The 10661-nt window shown below is 41.5% G+C and overlaps 1 protein-coding gene across 1 annotated transcript in view; it reads right to left on the reverse strand.

The window, feature by feature from the left end:
• LOC122564500 (solute carrier family 22 member 23) overlaps positions 1-10661 on the reverse strand; it is a 108917-nt gene that overhangs the window by 71101 nt on the left and 27155 nt on the right. The gene's annotated exons all lie outside the window — the stretch shown is intronic.

Raw genomic sequence — 10661 nt, forward strand, 5'->3', positions numbered from 1 at the left:
ATAAGACATAAAAGGAGGCTATCAGTCCATCAAGCTGCTCCATCAACAGGACAATGGCTGATTTGATCATCTTCAACTCTAGTCCCTTACTGATTAAAAATCTCTCAGCCTCGATTATAATTAACCCAGCCTTGACAGTTCTGTGTGTAAAGAATTCCACAGACTCACCAACAAGGTGAAAACAAACCATCTGTATGCAGCAATCCATAAACAGCAGCTTTTTAAAAAAAAGGATTCAAAAAGCTTCCATTTATATTGCATCTTTCATGATCTTGGGACACCCCAAAGTGCTTTGTGTTAATAATTTTGAAGTCTACTTATGGTTATTGGAAATATTGCACACAATTTATGTGCAACAAGTTTTCCCCCTTTCAGTCATGTAGATGTCCTAAAAGTACAAAATGAGATCCAAATATTAGCTGCAAACACAGGAAAACGTGCCTGCTCTACTTCAAAATAGCTCATAAGAACATCTCATCCAAAAGACAGTACCTCTGACAGTATTGCATTCTCTCAGTACAGCAATGGAAAGGCAGCCTAGGATATTGTGCTGTATAGCAAAGCTCCCTATGTGATGTGCAACAATTCAGAACATACCATTCAGAGAACAGACAAGAGGCATACAACCAACCTTCCCTTTCGGATACCCACTCTTATAATGCTGTTGATGGCAGTGCCAACACATTGTAGATAGATTTGTTACTGCCGATCCTTTTTGCTGATACGAGGTGAACTATTAATACTAATGGGGATGGATGCCCATACAATATATGCAGAAGGTAGACTCAATCTTGAGAAACATTAAAAGACTTAATACTTGGTACATATTAGCTGGGTGCATTACATCTGAACTATATGATAGTCTCAAGCTCAACATAAATGTAAACACACATTATACCTTTGCTATGTATTAACATGAAGAACAATCACGGCAGTACTGGTTAGGACACTGGAGAACATAAGGACACTAGCTAGCTGCTCCCAGGAACAGTCCTTGATCTCCCATTGGATGGACCCTCACAGGTCTTATAAAATACCTCTGGGTGAGCCCTCACAGCAATCTTAAAGAGGCCTGCGCTGTGCAACAAGGTGGTCATGGACAGCAAAGGGAAATCCAGGAGAACATGACTCTGGAGCTTGAACCCACACCCTTCAAACTCAGTCACTAGCAACACTGACTCTGCAAATCTTACTACTACAATTCTAACTATCTGCTCCCAAGCAAGTTGCTCCACATACCAAAAACAGATTAGAAACTTCCAGAAGTTTATTTAAACCAGAGTTTCTTCAGTCACATTTCAGACTTTCTACAGACCAATGTAATAAAAATGATCATCTTTTCTGAATTACAAAATAAAGCAGGGAATAGCTGCACAACAGCAACAATTCGAAAAGGGATTTGGGGAATGGCAGCAGATATGCAGTAGTCAGTCACAAACATGGTGAAACAACTGGAAAAGCAAATGGAGTATTGCAATCACAGTCAGAACAGTGGAGTACAAGCCCACAGAGGTTATATTACAATTGTTCATGCACTGGACAGACATGACATGAAGTGGCGTGCAAAATTCTGATCACCACATTAGAAAGGATGCGCAATGGAATGGATGCAGTGAAAATAACAGGAATAAATAAAATGTGGAAGAATGATCAAAATAGAAAAAGGAAAGAGGATGACTAGACAAGCATCAAGAATCAGGAAATCATCAGGGTACTTAACATTTTGAAATGGCTTAGATAAAGGCACCTGAAATATTCCGGTCAGGGGTCACCACAGGATAAGACCGACAAAAGTAAAATTTTAACACAAATACTCAAAGCAAAAACAGTGATAAACATTGAGAAGAATATATTAGGCAAGGCTGTGGAGTCAGAAAGCACAGAGAAATCTAACATACAAGATGCCAACCTTGACGAATGGGCTTTTTCTCACGTTCTAACAATGAAGCACTGCATTATTTTTGAACTATCCTCCTTCCCACTTGAGCTATTTCCCAGATTGCTGTGGAAAATCTGCAAGAAAAATCAAATGTATTTTTTTTTTGCAATAGTCCCTCCACCACAAACCAGATTGAAGTGAAATGTCAGAGCTGTACAGAGGCTCAAACATCCAACTTTATCCAACGCTTCCCTCTATTACTTCAAAAAAGTGTCCGATGTACAAAATGTAAAAAAGTAACTTTTTTTTTTAAAAAAAAAGTGATTCTAGCACGAGCAAAGAGCTTGGATTTCAAGTTTTGTTTAATAACCATTCGAACAAGAGACAGTGGAGGATAATCTAGCAAATATTTGACCCTCTCCTCCCCAACATCTTGCAGTAAAGGCATTACTCAACATTCAAAAATGCATTAAAAAAGCATACATTTTATTGTCAGTAAATGACTCCGTTTTTAAGAACTGGCAGTGATTCTTGGCAAGCAACAGCCATGTTTAACATTCAAATAAATAGAAGGTGTTGTACTTTAGGGTCACATACACAACCACAGATTTGCTCACACTGTTTCAATCTTTTTGTGATCATGTTATCAACATGCAACAAGATAAGTTGAAGTAGCTGGGCTATCAGCCCATCTTTACTTAAGCCTTTCCAGAGAGTGTAATTGGCTCAGTTTGTCACATTTTATGTATACGTCCCTGCAGAAGCCTTCATGACCATCATTTAAAGTAATGAGAAGCAATGAAGCTACATCAGCAATGTGTGCCTGTCACCAGTGACTGGGAGTACCCCCAGGAGCTGATGGAGGTGTGAGCAGAAACCAAAAGGAATGCTAACCAGTAGGTTGGCCACTAATTACAGGTACGCACCTGCAGCGATCCAACCACTCTATGGGTGCACAAATCGGAATAGCCCAGAACCCTCCTGTGACGGTGCATCTGTTAATGAGCAGTTCACACAACTTGGAGAGACAGAGGCATCCCAAAGGCACTGAAGTAAATAAGTGTGTCATCTGTTGTGGTACAGAGTCATATCCTGAAAGGAAACGCCTCAGTTCAATGCCAGCAACGGGGTAAGGCGCTCAACTGAGTGCAATTGGACTCCGTGCCCTGATGGTTAATACAGTGAAATAATTCACCGAGATTTTCTTAGTCCTGACTACTATTCAATGACTGACACTAGGAAATCAAGGGCAGATGAAAGAGGGAATGATAAGGTTGACAGTGAAGGGCAACAAAGCTGAATAATTTAAAAAAAATTTCATTAGAGTGCCAAGAGTCTCTCTGAAATAGCACTTCAGCAAAAGCCATCAAGTTTAAAATAAGGCTACAGAAATGCAAAATACACTGCAGTAGGAGTTCAGATAAAAAGAAAGGTGTCAATCTAGCTACTTCTATACTACAGACTTACACCTGTGTCATACGGAGCTGTGTTACATTAATCTATCCACCACTTGTAGGAAAACATCATTCATTGTATCAGTGGAGCCACAGGAGTACACAGTCAACTCCATGAAACTATGCAAGATGGGTTTTGATGCAGACAAACTCAGTCAACAGGAGACATGAAGTGGTCCATGATGTGAACCTTTTTAGTAGACTCATTGGAGGAAAAGCAAGCACAATGAAACATTTTCTCTTATTTTAAAATAGCAAAGTAACCAGCACCAACTTGTATTTATAAATCACCTTTAATATAATTAAAAACACCTCAAGGAGCTTTATAATAATATTGTAAAACAAACTTTGTCAACAACCTAAAGCTAAGTCAGAAAAGGGTTTCAAACAGCATCTTAAAAATCAGAGAAAGGGGAGGAAGAAATTCCAGATTGAGGGCTTAAGCAGACAGGAAACACAGCCACCAACGAAGCAGCGTTTCAAACTACAAGAGCTCAAGAGACGGGAATTGGAGGAGCACAGATTTTGAATAGATATAGATAGAGAGAAGATGACAGACATTGGGTAAGGTAATGAATTGGAGAACAAGGTGCAATGATTAAAATCAGGGTAGTGCTTCATGGGGGAGCTAGCGCAGGTCAAATAGGACAGGGGATGATATGGGAACGTGAACTCTCCCAGTCTCAAGTTCACACAATGAGAAAGGTTCTTAACAACACAAGACTATGATGCTTTGCTCCTGGGACATTTGTTCATGCAGATAATAAGGATATAATTGGAAAGACTGATGATAATGGGAAGACTCTCCCTTTGTCAGCTACAGAACCAGAGGTTCTGGGAATAGGCAGCATTACAGACTCACAAAATTGGAGCCTTCACTTATTTTGCTGTTAGTCATCAGTTGAAGGAAAGTGAGTGCATATACTCTAATCTCTCCAATAGGCTGCAGCACTCTAAATGCAAGCTTCCAATAGAATACAGCATCTGAACACCAAGTAAAACTATCTAAATTCTCCACGCACCTGAAGCCATACATTTTGGAAATATTTTGAGATAATCTGTTGAGTCAACAGCAGCTGCAGAGTACCCTGACCTTAGTGCTAACACTGAGTGCATAGATTGTTCTATGATACAGCACCATCATTAGATCCAGCTCCTATTAAGCAAAGAATCTCCAAAAAAACATTGTACAATATGGTCAACTTTCTGATGATATCTGAAAATCTTTCCTGCCCAGTAACATTAAAGCTACAAAGTAGCAGTCACATGTTTTGTCAAAGGGTACCATGACATGGTTTGCTGGAACAACACTTTGGAGTTCATGACACGGTAAATATGAACAATTATATCTTAATTCTGAGTCACATTTTACATCATTTTAGGGCCCACTCCAACTGATTTACAGCACTGCATAATTTTCCTGCTCCATCAGGTAGCAGCAGCCAATTAAAGGGCACTTTCAGAGACTGCCACATAACACCAGGGGAAACCGAGAGAATTCCAAACACAGAATGCTCGGCGAATTGCAGAGATTTTGGCAGCAGAATCAAAACAATCCTGTGGAAATATCAGGCCTGAAGTAGTTTGCACTGGTAAATTAAACTGGTGGTGAGGGAGAAACCATCTGATGGCTTTTAATATAGATAAATAAGTCACCGTTCTTAAATAACATAGATAGTAAAAGCCATTGAAGAATATTTATTCATAATAATACACAAAGCCAATTACTCTAAGCCAGTTTGTCAAATCATTGAGCTGATTAACTCCTTTGGGCAGCACAGTGGTTCAGTGGTTAGCACTGTTGCCTCAGTGCCAGGGACCCAGGTTCGATTCCAGTATTGGGCAACTGCCCGTGTGGAGTTTGCACATTCTCCCCATGTCTGCGTGGGCTTCCTCTGGGTGCTCTGGTTCCCTCCCACAATCCAAAGATGCTCAGGTTAGGTGAATTGGCTGTGCTAAATTGCCCACAGTGTTCAGGGACATATAGGTTAGGTACATTAGTCTGGGGTAAATGTAGAGTAGTCGGGGAACGAGTCTGGGTGGGTTACTTTGAGGGCCAGTGTGGACTTGTTGGGACAAAGGGCCTGTTTCCACATTGTAGGGATTCTATTCTATAAATCCTTACTTCGTTCAATACTCCCATGTTACAACAATTTTCAGATTTTAAAAAGTAAGGCTGGCATCATTACCAGAATTATTTAAATTTGTCTCCCTTTCTGTGTTACCATCTAAAAGGGGTCCCGCAGGGATGTCACAGATCAAAATGGAGCTAGGGATCAGGATTATGATGAGATGCTGATTAGTGGATAACCAGATGGGCACTGACCGAATGAAACAAAGTGAGGGCATTTATGGCACAGTGGTAGTGCTCCATTGTCTGTCTGAGACAGAAATGTGTCTCAACATATTCCAACAAGTTGATTAAAACAACTATTAGATTAGATTACCTACAGTGTGGGAAGCAGGCCCTTCAACCCAACCAGTCCACACCGACTCTCCGAAGAGTAAGCCACCCAGACCCATTTCCCTCTGACTAATGCACCTAACACTATGGGCCATTTAGCATGGCCAATTCACCTGACCTGCACATCTTTGGACTGTGGGAGGAAACCCGGAGGAAACCCACGCAGACACAGGGAGAATGTGCAAACTCCACACAGACAGTCACCCAAGGCTGGAATTGAACCGGAGACCCTGGTGCTGTGAGGCAGCAGTGCTAACAACTGAGCCACCGTGCTGCTTCTATATACAGGGAAGACAAGAATTCAGTGTTGTTGGAGTTTTGCAAGAAACAAAACGGACTAGCAGATACACATCTGGATTCTGTCTAACTGACATTTAAGCTCAGGGATTTAACACTTTACTCTGCAGATTTGGTCTGCCTTGTACTTTGAGATTTGTCTCTACACAAGTGTTTTCAATAAAAAAAAAGTATAGACTTTCCCCCTTCTCTAAGCTGACAGATACTGTAAAGTAAAGCTCTCCCTATTCAACATGACATCGGACACGTACAGTGGTCATGTCACTGGCAGTGATTTGGGGATAAATAAAGAACGTGCATTCTGTTCTATTCACCTTGGGCCATGGTGGTACCAATGCCTCATTGTATTTACATGCACATTCAAGTTTTACTTAAACTTCTCTGAATCAGTAATCTTATCATTAAGATCAGTAAAGCTTTTCAGAAAAAAAAACACTAGTACAATTCACAACAGGTTTGAGTTCTATATTATTGCAGGTTTAATGACACCTTTTGCAAGGTCTTGCCCCCTCAGTGGGAAGGTTAAAGAGGTACCTGCCAAGGATGCTGACAGCTCCTCCACAGTCAGGAAATCTGCTTGGGGGGGGGGGGGGGGGGGGAAGTAGTCTACCTCAGTCTCAGAAGGTGGTCCCTGCTTCAAGAGATGTTAGCCAGTCACAGCAGATGGCAGGTCGAGTAGTGGCCATTGCTCAGATTATGGGCAGTTTCAGAGGGAACTGTTTACCATTGAGTCTCTGAATGCTCCCCTTGCCCAATACCGGCCTGCACAGCAAAACTGCCAGGCTAGCCATTTGATATGGATCTCCAGACCCCTACCAGAGATTAAAGGGACCATGAACTGTCCACTTGAGAGACTCAATAGGCCCTGAATGGGCAGACCAATCAATGCCTCTAGGTCGCTTGGATAAGTTGAGACAAGTTGAATGTAGTTGGGTAAACAGTAAGCAGTGCTGAAAATTACCAGCAGAAAATGCAGCCCAGCGTGGGGAGATTCTGCATATTAGAGGATCTGCATTTATTCCACAAATGAATACACAGCTCTCAGTACACCCCTTGGTATTTTACGTTCAAAGTAGTTGTATTTTGATGTGAAATCTTCGGTGTGTTGGAAAACAAGAGGATCGATTTGCACAAGATCTCATGAACAGAGAAAAGATGCAAGGTAAAAACCAAAAGAACTGGGGATGTTTTAAATTTTAAAAAAACCCAGAAGTTGTTGGAGAAGCTCAGCAGATCTGGCAGCAGTGAAGAGAGAAACAGAGTTAACATTCCGTGTCTGGGGACCCTTCCTCAGAACCAGAGGTGGTGATTTTTGGTTATGATAACTGAAACGTTGGTTAGGATCTGAACTCCTGACCACTTTTCAAAATAATACCAAGGCAATCTACAGACAATCTTAACTTTCAATGGCATTAACTATCACTAAAACCCCCACGATCAATATTCCATGGGTTACCATTGATCAAAAACTGAACTGGAAACACCATATAAATACAGTGCTCATAAGGGCAGGTCAGAGTCTCAGAATGGTGCAGCAAGTAACTGACCACCTGACTCCGCAAAGCCTGTCTATCATCTACAAGGCGCAAGTCAGGAATGTGACCAAATACTCTCCAGGTTCCTGGATAGGTGCAGCTCCAACACTCGAGCAGCTGGATACCATCCAGACAAAGCAGTCCACTGGCACCACATCCACAAACATCCGCTCCCTCCACCATTGATGCTCAGTAGCAGCAGTGTGCACTGCAGAAATTCAAACAACCTGGATGGCACCCTTCAGACCCAATGACCACTAACCATCCAGAAGGACAAAAGCAGCAGATACATGGGAACCCCACGCCTACAAGTTCCCCTCCAAGCTGTTGACACCCGACTTAGAAAAATATCGCCATTCCTTCACGGGCACTGGAAGTAAACCCTGACATTCTCTCCAATAGCATTGTGGGTCTGCAGCAGTTCAAGAGGACAGCTCACTACCACCTTCTTAAAAAGGAAAACTGGAGATGACAAACAACATGCACATGACTGAATTTAAAAAAAATCACAAGTGTTATAGAAACTAAAGGTAAAAAGGGGCATTTAAAAAAGAATTTGAAGAAAATATCTAAAAAGAAAATAATGCTTTCTTAAAGGAGTGAACAAATCAGCAAATAGTTAAAATTGAGAACGTCTCAGGAATAAAAGAGTGAATCTAACTATGGAGCATGAAGATATGGTGGAAAAATTCAACATCTTGCAAAATTTGTTTACAAGTTTATTAGTAGTATGACACCAAAATAGTTTGAGCACATCCATTGGTCACATCGCTAAATGGGGTCCCAGATATAGTAAACGAAAAAAAATTGTAATGCATGTCTTGTTAATGATACTGGTCTAATAATCCCTGACGGGTAATTGATTAACTGCGGGTTTAGCTTATTTAAAACATTAAACATAATTTATGACAGACATCACAGCCAACTGCGCATGTGCAACTTACAGAACCAGAGCAAACTAACTGGCTAGCAGGAAAAGTCGCAACATTGTATACACAACCACAGAGTCCTTAAAAAGTCACCTCTATTAAAAGGCAAGGGACACATACAACAATAGACGGTGTCTTTAGGCATAGTATCTTAATACTCAGAGAAGGTTATATCATATGCATGGGCACTATGATTTTCAATAGATTTGTTGACAAATTAGAAAAATGAAAAGCAGGGTGTGCACATGGTCCCAGTGGCTCTTTAATGGTTACAGAATGGGGTAACATTGAAGTAAATATTCACATGCAAGGTACACTTACTTGTGTTGTGCAAGCACACGCAAAGTATTCCAAATTAAGAATAATGCAAGCAGATCAAACTGTGCTGAGAGATTGAGAGAGCAATCTCTAATGGATAAGGATATGACAAATTAGTCAGGAGTATGTGTGAATTAGTCACTGCAGCCTGACAACATATCTCAACAGAGGGGAATTGGAAGTTATAGCTACAATTATTCAACTTTCTTTAAAGGATGAAGATTGTGCCAGGGAGCTGCTAAGCAGAAAATGGGGAAGAAAGGTCATGAGAGAGAATGGCAACCAAAACTTATATCAGCTTTCCTAACCTCGTTTGTGGGAAAACTCATGGTTACTTGCTAAATATTAAATTTGAAAGCATTTAGGAATGCACAAATGTCCTTCAGGGAAGGGAATCTGCCATTCTCATCTGCTCTGACCTAAATGCGACTTCAGACCCACAGCAGTGTGGTTGACTCTCAATTGCCCTTTGAAATGGCCTCGTAACCAATTCAATGACGACAATCGCACCACAGTGGTATGCAGTTGGGGTGGAGTTATTCTGGGAGTTCTCAACATTGAATAATGTTCCAGGATACAAATGCTACAGGAAGGATAGAAAGGGAGGCGAGAGAGGAGGGAGAGTGGCATTTTTGATAAGGGATAGCATTACAGCTGTGCTGAGGGAGGATATTCCTGGAAACACATCCAGGGAAGTTATTTGGGTGGAACTGAGAAATAAGAAAGGGATGATCACCTTATTGGGATTGTATTATAGACCCCCTAATAGTCAGAGGGAAATTGAGAAACAAACTTGTAAGGAGATCTTAGCTACCTGTAAAAATAATAGGGTAGTTATGATTAGATTAGATTTAGATTACATTACAGTGTGGAAACAGGCCCTTCGGCCCAACAAGTCCACACCGACCCGCCAAAGCGCAACCCACCCCTACCCCAACATTTACCCCTTGCCTAACAGTACGGGCAATTTAGCATGGCCAATTCACCTGATCCGCACATCTTTGGACTGTGGGAGGAAACCGGAGCACCCGGAGGAAACCCACGCAGACACGGGGAGAATGTGCAAACTCCACACAGTCAGTCGCCTGAGGCGGGAATTGAACCCGGGTCTCAGCTGTGAGGCAGCAGTGCTAACCACTGTGCCACCGTGATAACTATTGAGTTATGATAGGGGATTTTAACTTTCCAAAAATAGACTGGGACTGCTATAGTGTTAAGGGTTTAGATGGAGAGGAATTTGTTAAGTGCGCACAAGGACATTTTCTGATTCAGTATGTGGATGTACCTACTAGAGAAGGTGCAAAACTTAACCTACTCTTGGGAAATAAGGCAGGGCAGGTGACTGAGGGGTCGGTGGGGGAGCACTTTGGGGCCAGCGACCATAATTCTATTAGATTGAAAACAATGATGGAAAAGGATAGACCAGGTCTAAAAGTTGAAGTTCTAAATTGGAGAAAGGCCAATTTTGATGGTATTAGGCAAGAACTTTGGAGAGCTGCTTGGGGGCAGATGTTCACAGGTAAAGGGATGGCTAGAAAATGGGAAGACTTCAGAAATGGATAATAAGAATCCAGAGAAAGTATATTCCTGTCAGGGTGAAAGGAAAGGCTGGTAGGTATAGGGAATGCTGGATGACTAAAGAAATTGAGGGTTTGGTTAAGAAAAAGAAGGAAGCATATGTCAGGTATAGACAGGATAGATCGAGTGAATCCTTCGAGTATAAAGGAGAAAGTAGGAGTATACTTAAGAGGGAAACCAGGAGGGCAAAAAGGGGACATGAGATAG

Source organism: Chiloscyllium plagiosum, chromosome 29 (assembly GCF_004010195.1).
Source record: "Chiloscyllium plagiosum isolate BGI_BamShark_2017 chromosome 29, ASM401019v2, whole genome shotgun sequence".
Taxonomy (NCBI): Eukaryota; Metazoa; Chordata; class Chondrichthyes; order Orectolobiformes; family Hemiscylliidae; genus Chiloscyllium; species Chiloscyllium plagiosum.